Source organism: Nycticebus coucang, chromosome 8, assembly GCF_027406575.1.
Source record: "Nycticebus coucang isolate mNycCou1 chromosome 8, mNycCou1.pri, whole genome shotgun sequence".
Classification (NCBI taxonomy): domain Eukaryota; kingdom Metazoa; phylum Chordata; class Mammalia; order Primates; family Lorisidae; genus Nycticebus; species Nycticebus coucang.
In genome coordinates this window covers 93043347-93057992 of record NC_069787.1, presented here as the reverse complement: position 1 = coordinate 93057992, position 14646 = coordinate 93043347, and the positions used below count along the sequence as shown (strand labels likewise).

The 14646-nt window shown below is 43.7% G+C and overlaps 1 protein-coding gene and 1 pseudogene across 25 annotated transcripts in view; both read left to right on the top strand.

Moving 5' to 3' along the window:
- The window catches only part of MAP4 (microtubule associated protein 4), a 206821-nt gene that overhangs the window by 11724 nt on the left and 180451 nt on the right, over positions 1–14646 (top strand). The gene's annotated exons all lie outside the window — the stretch shown is intronic.
- Positions 11141–11841, top strand: LOC128592538 (40S ribosomal protein S7-like; annotated as a pseudogene). Its single transcript, XR_008381912.1, has one exon. The product of XR_008381912.1 is annotated as a 40S ribosomal protein S7-like (transcript).

The window sequence follows — 14646 nt, the reverse complement described above, 5'->3', positions numbered from 1 at the left end:
CTCACTCTTTGGTCATTCCTTGGGCTTGGGGTACACTGTGTGCCTCAGAGCATTGTCTGGATCGTATTCAAAAGCCACCCCTGCAGTAGGGTTCCATTTGGCATGTTCTTTGCCAAAACCTTTTTTGGCATAGGCACGAAGTCTCAACTTCTGGCCCTTTCTCAACTTGATGATGAGGATGTCATCCTGTTCCACATAGTCACTGGGGTCATTATCTCGGCTCCGAGAAGTCACTGGAATGACCCGATGGTGGTTGGAGACAAGGTCTTGAGATGTGACATGACGAGTTTGGTCTTCATTGCATCTCACATCAAGGGTGAACTCCACTGAGCACCCAGGGCAGAGTTCCTCACATGTGCAGTCCCCAGAGTATTGTAGCTTGTCCACGATGTCATCACTGATGAGTGGAATTAATCCAAGTCTGTGAGCAATGAACTCATCGTGAAGGACTGAGGAATTGGCATCAATTTGAACCCACTCAATGGCTATTATGGGCACCTCAGCAATGAAAACCCTCTGAATAGAATTGGCCACTGCCAGGTCCGTATTCTCAATGATGAACTTGACGTTCTGGTCAGTGAGCTCCGTGATCCGCATGGTGGGCTGGTTAGCGTATGGCAACGCGCCCAAGGCCACTGGTCTCTGTGTCTGCTCTGCGGCCGCCACCGAAAGTCTCAAACTCTTGGGCTTAAGCGATTCTCTTGCCTCAGTCTCCCAAGTAGCTGGAACTACAGGCGGCCAGCACAACGCCTGGCTATTTTTTGTTGTTGTTGTTGTTGTAGTTGTCCTTGTTGTTTGGCAGGCCTGGGCCAGGTTCGAACCCGCCAGCCCCCATGTATGTGGCCAGTGCCCTAGCCGCTGAGCTACAGGAGCCGAGCCTACCTGTTTTGTTTATTATAGCTATCCTAGTGGTTGGGTATGAAGTGGTATCTCATCATGGTTTTGATATGGATTTCCCCAATGCCTGATGTGCTTATTGGCCAGTTGTATGTCTTCTTTGGAGAAATGTTTATTCAGATCTTTTGCTGCTTTTAAATTAGGGTGCTTGTTTTTATTGCCCAATTGTAAGTTCTTTATAGTATATTGTAGATATGAATGCTTTATCAGATAAATGATTTGCAAATATTTTCTCCCCTTGTATGGGTTTATTTTTTCACCTTCCTGTTTTTTGTTCTTTAGAGACAGGGTCTCACTCTTTGGCCCAGGCAGAAAAGAGTTCAGTGGCATAATCTTAGCTCATTGTAAGCTCAGACTCCTGGGCTCAAGTGATTCTCTTGCCTCAAGAGTAGCTGACACTATAGGACCATGCTACCATACTCAGCTTCACTTTTATGATAGTTTGAAACACAAAAGGATCCCAGGCCTGTAATCCCAGAACTGTCTTTAAAAACTAAACCAAAACAAAAAATACACAGACGTTTTTAATTTTGATTAAGCTCAATTTATCTATTTTTAACTTGGTTGCTTGTGTTGTAGGTGTCACATCTAGCCTTATGCAAGATCACCCAGATTTTGTCTTATGTTTTAAGAATTTGATAGTTTTGGTTGTTACATTTAGGTTTTGATCAGTTTCAAGTTAACTTTTATATATAGTATGAGGTAGGAGTTTGCGATCTTTGTTTGTTATCTTTCCACTATTTTTTTCTTTGCTTTTGTTTTGTTGAGACAGAGTCCCACCCTGTGCTCTGAGCAGAGTGCAATGGCGTCATACTGCAACCTCAGACTCGGGCTGTGTGCATCCCACAGTCAGAGCCTCAGCCTCCGAAAGCTGCTGGGATTACAAGCGCTCACCATGGTGCCTGGCTGGGTTTTAACATTTTTTTTTTAGGAGTTGGGGTCTCACTCTTGACTGTTTCTTGGCCAGAAGTGGTGGCTCACGCCTGTAATCTTAGTATTCTCAGAGGCTGAGCTCAGGAGTTGAGGTTGCTGTGAGCTATGACCACAGGACCCTCTACCCAGGGGCAGGGTGAAAAGGTAAGACTCTGTCTCAGGAAAATAAAAAAAGAGACTTTTTTTTCCCCATTGAATCATCTTAGTATACATGTTGCAAGTCAACCAAACCCTGATGTGTAGGTTTATTTCTGTACTCTGAATTCTACTCCATTTGATATACATATCCATCCTATGCCAGTACCATGCTGTCTTGATTAATATAGCTTTGTTTTTCAAGATTGCTTTGGCTATTTTTTTTTTTGAGACAAGAGTCTCACCTTGTTGCCCTCAGCAGTATGCTGTGGCATCATAGCTCACAGCAATTTCAAACTCTTGGACTCAAGTGATTCTCTTGCCTCAGCCTCCCATTTGTTGGGACTACAGGCGCCTGCCACACGCCCAGCTTTTTAGAGACAGGTCTCATTCTGGCTCAGGCTGGTCTTGAACCTGAGAGCTCAGGCAATCCATCCACCCACGTATTGGGATTACAGGTGTGAGTCACCGTGCCTGGCCTTTTTTTTTTTTTTAAGGTATGGGGTCTCTCTCTTGATCAGGCTGGTCTTCAATCAATGAGATCAGACAGTCCACAAGATCAGGCAACCCACCCACCTTGGCCTCCCAGAATGCTTAGGATTATAGGCGTGAGCCACCACGCCCAGCCTGCTTTGGCTATTCTTGATCTCTGGTATGTCCATATGAATATTAGAATCAACTACAGAAAAGGCAGTTGGAATTTTGATAGGGCCTGTGTAGAGTTTGTAGGTCAGTATAGTGTTGCCATCTTAACTGTGTTAAATCTTCCATTCCATGCAAATGGGCTGTCTTCCCAAATATTTGTCTTTAATTTCTTTCACAAAAAATTTATATATTTTTTGGAAGCAGGATCTTGAAGTTGCCCAGACTGGAGTGCCTTAGCACGATTACAGCTCATTATAGCCTCTACCTCCAGTGCTAGAACAATTCTCCTGCCTCTGCCTCCCCAGTATCTAGTAGTAGGGGTTTGTTGCACCATGCTTGGCTAATTTTTAAGGTATCTGTAGAGTGTTGGCTAGGCTGGTCTTGAATTCCTGGCCTCAAGTGATCCTTTTGCCTTAGCCTCCTAATTTGCTGGGATTATAGGCCTGAGGCACTGTACCTGGCCTGGTATTGTTTTTTTTTTTTTTTTCTTTTTTTGAGACAGAGTCTCAAGCTGTCACTCTGGGTAGAGTGCTGTAGCATCACAGCTCATAGCAACCTCAAACTCTTGGGCTCAAGCAATTCTCTTGCCTCAGCCTCTCAAGTAGCTGGGATCATAGGCACCTGCCACAATGCCTGGCTAATTTCATTGTTGTTGTTGCAGTTGTCATTGTTGTTTTAGCTGGCCCAGGCTGGGTTCAAACGTGCCAACCTCAGTGTATGTGGCTGGTGCCCTACCCACAGAGCTATATGGATGCTGCCCCAGAATTGTTTTCTTAATTTCATTTTGCATTTTTGATTGTTAGTGTATAGAAACATCTGATTTTTAAATATTTCTGAACTTGTTTATTAATAGCCTAACAGGTATTTTGGTGGATTCATTATAATTTCTATAATGTTTTAAAATTAAATATGTCGGGCAGCACCTGTGGCTCAGTGAGTAGGGCGCTGGCTCCAGATACCAAGGGTGGCGGGTCGAACCACCACCTGGCCAAACTGTAACAAAAAATAGCCTGGCATTGTGGTGGTACTTGGTACCTGCAGTCTCAGCTACTGGGGAGCCTGAGGCAAGAGAATCGCCTAAGCCCAAAACCTGGAGGTTGCTGTGAGCTGTGATGGTACTCTACTGAGGGTGACAAAGTGAAACTCTGTCTCTAAAAAAAAAAAAAATTAAATACGTTTTTCAGTGGACTGAGAACCCCTTAAAGTCAGAGTCTACACTTCATTTCTCTTTACCTACTACTGAATGTATGTTCAATAAATGCTAGGGTCAAGGTGCTATTGTAGTGGGATTTAGAGAAATGTAATGCCTCTAAATGGCTTAGAAAATGGTGCAGAAAAGAAGTAGAGTGTTATAAGCCTATCATTACATATTATAAAGTGATTCCTGAGGTCCATGAAAGGTAAATTGTTCTTCTGTTCTGCTTTTCTTTTCTTTCTTTCTTTTTTTTTTTTTTTAGAGACAGAGTCTTACTTTAAAGCCCTTGGTAGAGTGCTATGGCTTCACAGCTCAAAGCAACCTCCAACTCCTGGGCTTAGGTGATTCTCTTGCTTCAGCCTCCCAAGTAGCTGGGACTACAGGCACCTGCCAGAACGCCCAGCTATTCTTTTGTTGCAGTTTGGCTGGGGCTGGGTTTGAACCCTACACCCTTAGTATATGGGGCCGGCGCCCTACTCACTGGGGCACAGGCGCCGCCCCTGTTCTGCTTTTCTATACTTCTTACACCTAATTATCTTTTGTTTCTGTGACTCAGAATGCTAAGGATAATAACCTTCGTGCTTTAGAATAGGAACTTTAATTTTATGTATTATATCTGTAAAGAAATATGTTCTATAAGGCACACCTCTTGGTTGCAGGAACATAATTATTATGTGTTCACCTAACACATGCAGTCACCATAACCTAATTCTTTGTAACCTCAGTGAATCCCAAACAATAAAAAAAAAAAAAAAAAGAAATATGTTCTGGCTTCATTTACAAAATAGTTCCTTAATGAACGTAGGAATATCATGGTAATGTGATTGGGTTTGCTGATTGTTAATTCTGTTTTTAAATTTGTTAATTAATAAGCTCAAGTTGGGGCAGCACCTGTGGCTCAGTGGGTAGGGCACCTGCCCCATATACCCAGGGTGGCAGGTTCAGACCTGGCCCCGGCAAACTTCAACCAAAAAAAAAAATAGCCAGCTGTTGTGACCGACTCCTGTAGTCCCAGCTACTTGGGAGGCTAAGGCAAGAGAATCACCTAAGCCCAAGAGCTGGAGTTGCTGTGACCTGTGACGCTACAGCACTCTATTGAGGGTGATAAATTGAGACTCTATCTCTAAAAAAAAAAAAAAGAAAAGAAAAATAAGCTCAATTTGTTGGGCATGGTGGCTTAAGCCTGTGATCCTAGTACTTTGGGTGGCCTAGGTGGGTGGATTGTCTGAGCTCACGGGTTTGAGACCTGCCTGAGCAAGAGCAAGACCTTGTCTCTAAAAATTGCTGGTTGTTGTGGCAGGCACCTGTAGTCCCAGCTACTCAGGAGGCTGAGGCAGGAGAATCACTTAAGCCCAAGAGTTTGAGGTTGCTGTGAGCTGTGATGCTATGGCATACTGAGGTGGACATAGTGAGATTCTCTCTCAAAAAGATAAAAAGGTAAGGTCAAATCCTTCATTTTTCTTGCCCTTTTATCCACTGAATTAGAGATGGGGGTAAAAAACATTTGCTGTCAAAGAGCAGAATCTGAACTTTTGTTATTGTTCTGTCTGATTTTTATTACCAAACAGGAAGAAATGCTCTCTAAAAACCATCCTTAGACTTTGCCCTTGGTAGAGTGCCATAGCTTCATATCTCACAGCAAGGTCAAACTCTTGGGCTTAAGTGTTTTTTTTTTTATTTCTATTTTTTGCAGTTTTGATGGGGGCCAGGTTTGAACCCACCTCCCCCCGGTATATGGGGCCAGCACCCTATTCCTTGAGCCAGAGGTGCCGCCCATCCTGGGTATTTTTAGTTATGAGGTCTCACTTTGGCTGTCTCGAACCTGTGACCTCAGGTAGTCCACCCGCCTTGGCCTTACAAAGTGCTAGGATTATAGGCATGAGCCCCTGCACCCTGCTTGCTGTTTTTTTGTTTTGTTTTTTTTTTTTGGTTGAGACGGTCTCACTTTATTGCCTTTGGTAGAGTGCCGTGACGTCACAGCTCACAGCAACCTCCAACTCCTGGGTTTAGGCAATTCTCTTGCTTCAGCCTCCCGAGTAGCTGGGACCACAGGTGCCTGCCACAACGCCTGGTTATTTTTGTGTTGCTGTTTGGCCGGGGCCGGGTTTGAACCCAACACCCTTGGTATATTGGGCCATCACCCTACTCACTGAGCCACAGGCGCCACCCCTGGCTTGCTTTTTAAATTTTTTTTTTAATTTATTTATTTTTATTGTTAAGTCATAGCTGTGTACATTAGTGCAATCAAGGGGTACAATGTGCGGGTTTCATATACAATCTGAAATATTCTCATCAAACTGTTCAACGTAGCCTTCATGGCATTTTCTTAGTTACTGTATGTAGGCATTTGTATTCTGCATTAAGTAAGTTTCGCCTGTACCCATTCTAAGATGCACAGTAGATGGGGCCCCACTCATTACCCTCCCTCCACCAAAACCTATTTATTTATTTATTTATTTATTATTAAATCATAGCGGTGTACATTAATGCAATTATGGGGTGCCATACACTGGTTTTATATACCATTTGACATATTTTCTTTTTTTTTGTAGAGACAGAGTCTCACTTTATGGCCCTCGGTAGAGTGCCGTGGCCTCACACAGCTCACATCAACCTCCAACTCCTGGGCTTAAACGATTCTCTTGCCTCAGCCTCCCGAGCAGCTGGGACTACAGGCACCCGCCACAACGCCCGGCTATTTTTTGGTTGCAGTTTGGCTGGGGCTGGGTTTGAACCCACCACCCTCGGTATATGGGGCCTGTGCCTTACCTACTGAGCCATAGGCACCGCCCAACATATTTTCTTTTTGTTCAATAAAGTTTTATTTTTCCAAATATATGGTTGGTTGGACCCTGTTTGTGCATCTTCACCAGCAGCTGGGTCATCTCCACCCTTGGTATTTCTGGTGTAAATTACTTGAGCTCTGTGCTTTGAAACCAGTTTGATAAGGCCTTTACTAAGGAGCTCCTGAAAGGCTGCCCTGGCCAGGGAACCTCGAATCTTCAGTCTCTCAGAGACCACAGCTGGAGTGATAAGCTTATAGTTGGGAACTTCCTTACAGAGTTTGTCATACGTAGCTTTGTCAAACAAGACTAGGTTGTCGAGCTTGTCCCGAACTTTGCCTTTGGACCACTTCTTCTTTTTGGCCTTGCCTCCAGATTTGTTCACTGGGTCTTTGTCTTTCTTGGCCGACTTTCTGGCATCTTTCTTCTTGTCGTCCTTGGGCGGCATTGTGAAGCTAGGAGAGGAGCTGCCACTACCGCAACCTGGCTAAGACGTCGGACAAAAAGCCCATTTGACATATTTTCATCACACCGGTTAACATAGCCTTCCTGGCATTTCTTAGTTATTATGTTAAGACATTTATATTCTGGGCGGCGCCTGTGGCTCAAGGAGTAGGGCGCCAGTCCCATATGCCGGAGGTGGCGGGTTCAAACCCATCCCCCCCCCAAAAAAAAAAAAAAACAAGACTTTTTTTTTTTTTTTTTGGTAGAGACAGAGTTTCGCTTTATGGCCCTTGGTAGAGTGCCATGGCATCATACAGCTCACAGCAACCTCAACTCCTGGGCTTAAGCGATTCTCTTGCCTCAGCCTCCCGAGTAGCTGGGACTACAGGCGCCTGCCACAACGCCTGGCTATTTTTTTTTTTGGTTGCAGTTCAGCCGGGGCCGGGTTTGAACCCGCCACCCTCTATATGGGGCCGGCGCCTTACTGACTGAGCCACAAGTGCCGCCTAAGCAAGACATTTATATTCTACATTTAGTAAGTTTCACATGTACCCTTTTAAGATAACACCGTAGGTGTGGTCCCACCAGTCACCCTCCCTCCACCCATCCTGACCCCCTGCCCCCCTCCTTCTCTCCCTTCCCCATATTCTTAGGTTATAATTGGGTTATAGCTTTCATATGAAAGTTATAAATTAGTTACATAGTAAGGCTGAGTACATTGGATACTTTTTCTTCCATTCTTGAGATACTTTACTAAGAAGAATATGTTCTAGCTCCATCCATGTAAACATGCTTTTTAAAAGTTTAAGATAGTTTTTTCCTATCTTATTAAAGCTCTCTCTCGCTCTTTTTTTTTTTTTTTTTTTTTTTTTTGAGACAGAGTCTCACTTTGTAACCCTTGGTAGAGTGTCATGGCGTCATAGCTCACGGCAACCTCCAACTTTTGGGGTCAAGTGATTCTCTTACCTCCATCTCCCAAGTAGCTGGGACTACAGGTTCCTGCCAGAACCCCTGGCTATTTTTAGAGAGAGGCATCTTGAACTCCTGAGGCAGTCCACCTGCCTGGGCTTCCCAGAGTGCTAGGATTACAGGGGTGAGCCATTCCGCTCGGCCTATTATTAAAGCTCTTTATAAAGGTAATCTTTAAAGGCTACCTAATATTTCATCAGATGGACAGGATTTGATTTACTTAGTTTTCCACTGCGATTGCATATAGAGATTGTTTTACATTTTTGGCTATTTTTATGCATAAGGCTCTGTTTATATTTCAGTTTTTCTTTATGATATTCTCTTTTTTTTGAGAGAGAGAGTCTTACTCTATCACCCTCCATAGAGTGCTGTCGCATCTCAGCTCACAGGAACCTCAAACTCTTGGGCTTAAGTCATTCTCTTGCATCAGCCTCCCAAGTAGCTGGGACTACAGGCGCCCTCCACAATCTTTTTTTTTTTTTGGTTGTCGCAGTTGTCGTCGTTTAGCAGGCCTGGGTCTGGTTCGAATCTGCCAGGTACTGAGCCCATTCCTAACATTTTTAATCACTTCAAAAGAAACTCTTTTCTCATTAGTAGTCATTTTCCTTTCTCCTTAGTCCCTGGCAATGAGTAACTACTTTTCTATCCTTATGAATTTGCCTATTTGGGACATTCTAGAGAAATGGAATCATACATTATGAAGCCTTTGTGTCTGACTTCTTAGCATAATGTTTTTAAGGTTCATCCATCTTACAGTATGTATCAGTATTTTATTTTTATGGCCACATAGTAGTCCATTGTATGGATATACCACATGTTGTCTATCCATTCATCAATTGATAGCTATTTGGGTCGTTTCAGTTTATAGTTATTATAAGTAATGCTGCCATGATCCTTTATGTATAAGTTTTGTTGTTGTTTTTTTTTTTTTCTGAGACACAGTTTCACTTTGTCGACCTTAGTAGAGTCCCGTGGCATTGTAGCTCACAGGAACCTCAAACTCTTGGGCTCAAGTGATTCTCCTGCCTCAGCCTCCCAAGTAGCTGGGAGTAGGGGTGCCCACCAGAAGGCCTGGATATTTCTTTTTAGAGACAGGGTTGCTGTTGCTCAGGCTGGTTTCAAACCTGTGAGTTCAGGCAATCCAACTGCATTAGCCTCCCAAAGTTCTGGGATTATAGGTGTGAGCCACTGCTCCCCCCTATAAATAAATATATTAAATAAATAAATAAAATGTATTTATCTTGTATTTTTCTTTCTTTCTTTTTCTTTTTTTTTTTTTGGTAGAGACAGAGTTTCACTTTATCGCCCTCAGTAGAGTGCTGTGGCATCACACAGCTCACAGCAACCTCCAACTCCTAGGCTTAGGCGATTCTCTCACCTCAGCTTCGCGAGTAGCTGGGACTACAGGTGCCCGCCACAATGCCCGGCTATTTTATTGTTGCAGTTTTGGCCGGGGCTGGGTTGGAACCTGCCACCCTCGGTATATGGGGCCGGTGCCCTGCCCACTGAGCCACAGGCGCTGCCTTTTTTTTTTTTTTTTCAAATAAAACTTATTTAAAAACAAATTTCACATCTCGGTGCCTATGGCTCAAGTGGCTAAGGCAGCAGCCACATACACCTGAGCTGGCAGGTTTGAATCCAGCCTGGGTCCGCCAAACAACAATGATGGCTGTAACCAAAAAATAGCCAGGCGTTGTGGTGGATACCTGTTGTCTCAGCAACTTGGGAGGCAGAGGCAGGAGACTCGCTTGAGCCCTGGAGTTGGAGGTTGCTGTGAGCTGTGATGCCACAGCACTCTACCCAGGGCGACAGCTTGAGGCTGTCTCAAAAAAAAAAAATTTTTTTTGGGCCAGGTGCCGTGGCTCATACCTGGAAGGCCAAGGTGGAAGGATTGCTTGAAGTCAGGAGTTCAAGACCAGCCTGAGCAAGAGCAAGAGCCCATTTCTCCCAAGATAGAAAAAATTAGGGTGGCTCCCGTAGCTCAGTGGGTAGGGAGCCAGCCATGTACACCAAGGCTGGCGGGTTCGAACCCAGCCCGGGCCTGCTAAAACAACAATGGCAACTGCAACAATAACAACAACAAAAAACAGGTGTTGTCGTGGGCACCTGTAGTCCCACCTACTTGGGAGATTGAGTCAAGAGAATTGCTTAAGCCCAAGAGTTGGAGGTTGCTGTGAGCTGTGATACCACGGCACTCTACCGAGGGCATCAGCTTGAGGCTCTGTCTCAAAAGAAAAAATTAGCCAGATACTGAGGCAGATCCCTATAGTCTCATTTACCCTGAAGGCTGAGGCAGTAGGATCACTTGAGCCCAGGTGTTTGAGGTTGTAGTAAGCTACAGTGACACCACTACACTTTAGCCAGGGTGACAGAGTGAGACTTTTTCTCGAAAAATTTTTTTCATTAAAATTACTCATTTAATAGGTTTAAAAATGGGATAATCTGGCCAGGTGTGGTGGCTCATACCTATAATTCTAGCAATTTGGGAGATCAAGGTGGGAGGATTGTTTAAAGTTGGGAGTTCAGGGTGGCACCTGTGGGCTTAGTGGGTAGGACGCTGGCCCCATATACTGAGGGTGGCGGGTTCAAACCTGGCCCCCGCCAAACTGCAACAAAAAAATAGCTGGGCGTTGTGGCGGGCGCCTGTAGTCCCAGCTACTCAGGAGGCTGAGGCAAGAGAATCGCTTAAGCCCAGGAGTTGGAGGTTGCTGTGAGCTGTGATGCTATGGCATACTGAGGTGGACATAGTGAGATTCTGTCTCAAAAAGAAAAAAAAGTAAGGTCAAATCCTTCATTTTTCTTGCCCTTTTATCCACTGAATTAGAGATGGGGGTAAAAAACATTTGCTGTCAAAGAGCAGAATCTGAACTTTTGTTATTGTTCTGTCTGATTTTTATTACCAAACAGGAAGAAATGCTCTTTGTGTGATGCCACAGCACTCTACTGAGGGTGATAAAGTGAGACTTTGTCTCTACAAAAAATATATATAAATAAAGTTGGGAGTTCAAGGCCAGCTGGGTAACATAGCAAGACCCTGTCTTGGCAAAAAATTAAAATTTAGCTAGGTGTGGTGATGTGCACATGTGGTACCAACTGTATGGAAGGTTGAGGTAGGAGGATTGCTTGAGTGCAGAAGAAATTCAAGATTGCAGTGAGGTTAGAGTTGCACCATTGCCCTCCAGCCTGAGTGACAGAGTGAGAATCAGAGTCTTGAAAAAAAAGAGAAAGAAGCTCTTCCTCAGCTGGCTTTCTGCAAGGAGAAGGCCATGTTCAGCTCCAGCACCAAGATCATGAAGCCCAATGGTGAGAAGGTAGACGAGTTAAGTTGGGTATTTCCCAGTCCTTGCTGGAGCTGGAATTGAACTCGGACCTGAAGGCTCAGCTGAGGAAATTGAAGTTGGTGGTGGTAGGAATGCTATCATAATCTTTGTTCCCATTCCTCAACTGAAATCTTTCCAGAAAATTCAAGTCCGGCTGGTACTTGAATTGGAGAAAAAGTTCAGTGGGAAGCATGTTGTCTTTTTTGCCCAGAGGAGAATTCTGCCTAAGCCAACTCGAAAAAGCCATACAGTAAATAAGCAAAAGCGTCCCAGGAGCTGCACTCTGACAGCTGTGCACAATGTGACCCTTGAGGACTTGGTCTTCCCAAGTGAAATTGTGGGCAAGAGAATCTTTGTGAAGCTGGATGGCAGCCGGCTCATAAAGGTGCACTTGGACAAGGCCCAGCAAAACAATGTGGAACACAAGGTAGAAACTTTTTCTGGTGTCTATAAGAAGCTCAGGGGCAAGCATGTTAATTTTGAATTCTCAGAGTTTCAATTGTAAACGAAAATGACTGAAGTGTATTCACAGTTAAAAAAAAAAAAAAAATAGGAGAGGGCGGCGCCTGTGGCTCAAGGAGTAGGGCGCCGGTCCCATATGCCGAAGGTGGTGTGTTCAAACCCAGCCCCGGCCAAAAACCACAAAAAAAAAAAAAAGGAGAGAAATCTCAGTTTTAATTACATCTGATTTTCTTAAACAATGACTTTCTTAAAACAAAAAGTATTGCATAGGAGGGTAATTGGTGGGACCACACCTATGGTGCATCTTACAAGGGTACATGTGAAACTTACTAAATGTAGAATATAAATGTCTTTTTTTTTTTTTTGTGGTTTTTGGCTGGGGCTAGGTTTGAGCCCGCCACCTCTGGCATATGGGACTGGCGCCCTACTCCTTGAGCCACAGGTGCCGCCCTAGAATATAAATGTCTTAACACAATAACTAAGATAATGCCAGGAAGACTATATTAACCAGTTTGATCAAGATATTTCAAATTGTATATAAAACCAGTGCATGTTGCCCCATGATTGCATTAATGTACACAGCTAGGATTTAATAAAAAAAAAAGTACTGCATAGTCATATACCTAATAATTAAAGATAAGTTTAGATAATCAAGAATGACGTTCTCTAAATAGCCAATTACCTAGTAGCCAACTAGTTTAGCAGCTTGCATTTTAATTTAAGCAGGTTCTGTTTGGCATATTTTGAGAATGTTATGAGGCTACCCAGACAGCTGTTCTTTAGCAAACTAAAATGGGATAACAATAATAGGGACAAAAGGGCTCGGCGCCTGTGGCTTAAGCGGCTAAGGCGCCAACCACATACACCTGAGCTGGCAGATTCGAATCTAGCCCGGGCCTGCCAAACAACAATCATGGCTGCAACCAAAAAAAGAGTTGGGTGTTGTGGCAGGCACCTGTAGTCCCAGCTACTTGGGAGGTGGAGGCAGGAGAATTGCTTGAGCCCAGGAGTTGGAGGTTGCTGTGAGCTGTGATGCCACAGCACTCTACCCAGGGCAACAGCTTGAGGCTCTGTCTCACACACACAAAATAATAATAATAATTATAATAATAATAGTAATAGGGACAAAAAATGTTTGAAGGATATTATGAACCACCTCATATGTTCATTATAGCTGAGGCTTGCTCGGATAGCTCAGAGGCAAACCAGCCAGCTTAATTAGTCAGGAATGGGTACCTTTTGACAATAGTTGGTCTAAGAGTCTGAGATAGCCTTGCCAAAATTAGTAAACTTTGCAATTATCAGTGGCAGGCAGTGATAGTATGGGAGTAATAGCACTAGAAGACCAGGGTTCAGGTCCCAACTTTACCACATCATAGCTGTGGGGTTGCGGGCAGATTAGTGAATCTGTGGTCCTTATTTATAAAATCAGTGTTCATAATACCAACCTCATAGGGTGGTGAGAATTAAGGGCTCTGTGACTAGGTTAGAAAACAGTGGGATTTCTCTCTCTCTCTCTCTTTTTATTTTTATTTATTTATTTTTTTTGTAGAGACAGAGTCTCACTGTACCGCCCTCAGGTAGAGTGCTGTGGCATCACACGGCTCACAGCAACCTCTAACTCTTGGGCTTACGCGATTCTCTTGCCTCAGCCTCCCGAGCAGCTGGGACTACAGGCGCCTGCCACAACGCCCGGCTATTTTTTTTTGTTGTTATTGTTGCAGTTTGGCCAGGGGCTGGGTTTGAACCCGCCACCCTCGGCATATGGGGCTGGCGCCCTACTCACTGAGCCACAGGCGCCGCCCGTCTTTTTCTTTTTTTTTTAACTGTGATGCTCTTTAAAGTGCTAGTAAGATATCACATAGGGCTTAAAATCGAAGAATAATTTTTGTGTGTATGGAATTAGTGGTACATTAATGTTTTTTATGGAAATTACATTACCTTTATTTTTCTTTGAATTTACTATATTACCAAATATGGTAAATTGGCTGTGACCTATGAAATTCATGAGCTCAGGGAACTACTTTGAGGCCCAGGTATAGTTGATGAAGTGGTATTGATACTTTTTTTTTTTTTTTTTGAGGCAGAATCTCTGTTGTCAGGGCGAGAGTGCAATGGATTCATTATAGCTCACTGCAACCTCAAACTCCTGGGCTGATCCTCCTGCCTCAGCCTCCTCAAAACCTGGGACTAAAGGTGTGAAACGCCATGCCCAGCTAACTTTTCTATTTTGGTAGAGGTGGAATCTTTCTCTTGCTCTGGCTACTATCTGGAATTCCTGATCTCAATTGATTCTCCTGCGTTGGCCTCCCAGAGTGCTAGGATTGTAGGAGTGAGCCATCACACTTGGCTGATATACATCATTATGAACTAAAATCCATAGTTAACATTAGGGTTCACTATGTGTTATATTTTCTATGGGTTTGGAAGAATGTGTAGTCATGTGCCACCTAACAACCCTTTGATCATGGAAGTGAAAAACTTTTTCATCTTTTCTGTGTTTAGATATATAAATAATTACCATTGTGTTACAGTAGTCTTTAGTATTCAGTACAGTCACATGCTGGATAAGTTTGTAGCCTAGGAGCAATAGGATATACCATATCGCCTACAGTTAATAGGCTATGCCATCCTGGTTTGTGTAAGTACATCCTATGATGTCACAAAAAAACAAAATCACCTAATAGCACATTTCTCAGGATGTGTCCCTATTGTTAAGCAATGTTTTAGTATGTAATGACATGTACTTAGAATACTTTTACTTCCCTAAAAAATCCTCTTACCCTATTTATCCTTTTTTTTTTTTTTTGGCCGGGGCTAGTTTTGAACCCGCCACCTCTGGCATATGGGACCGGCGCCCTAC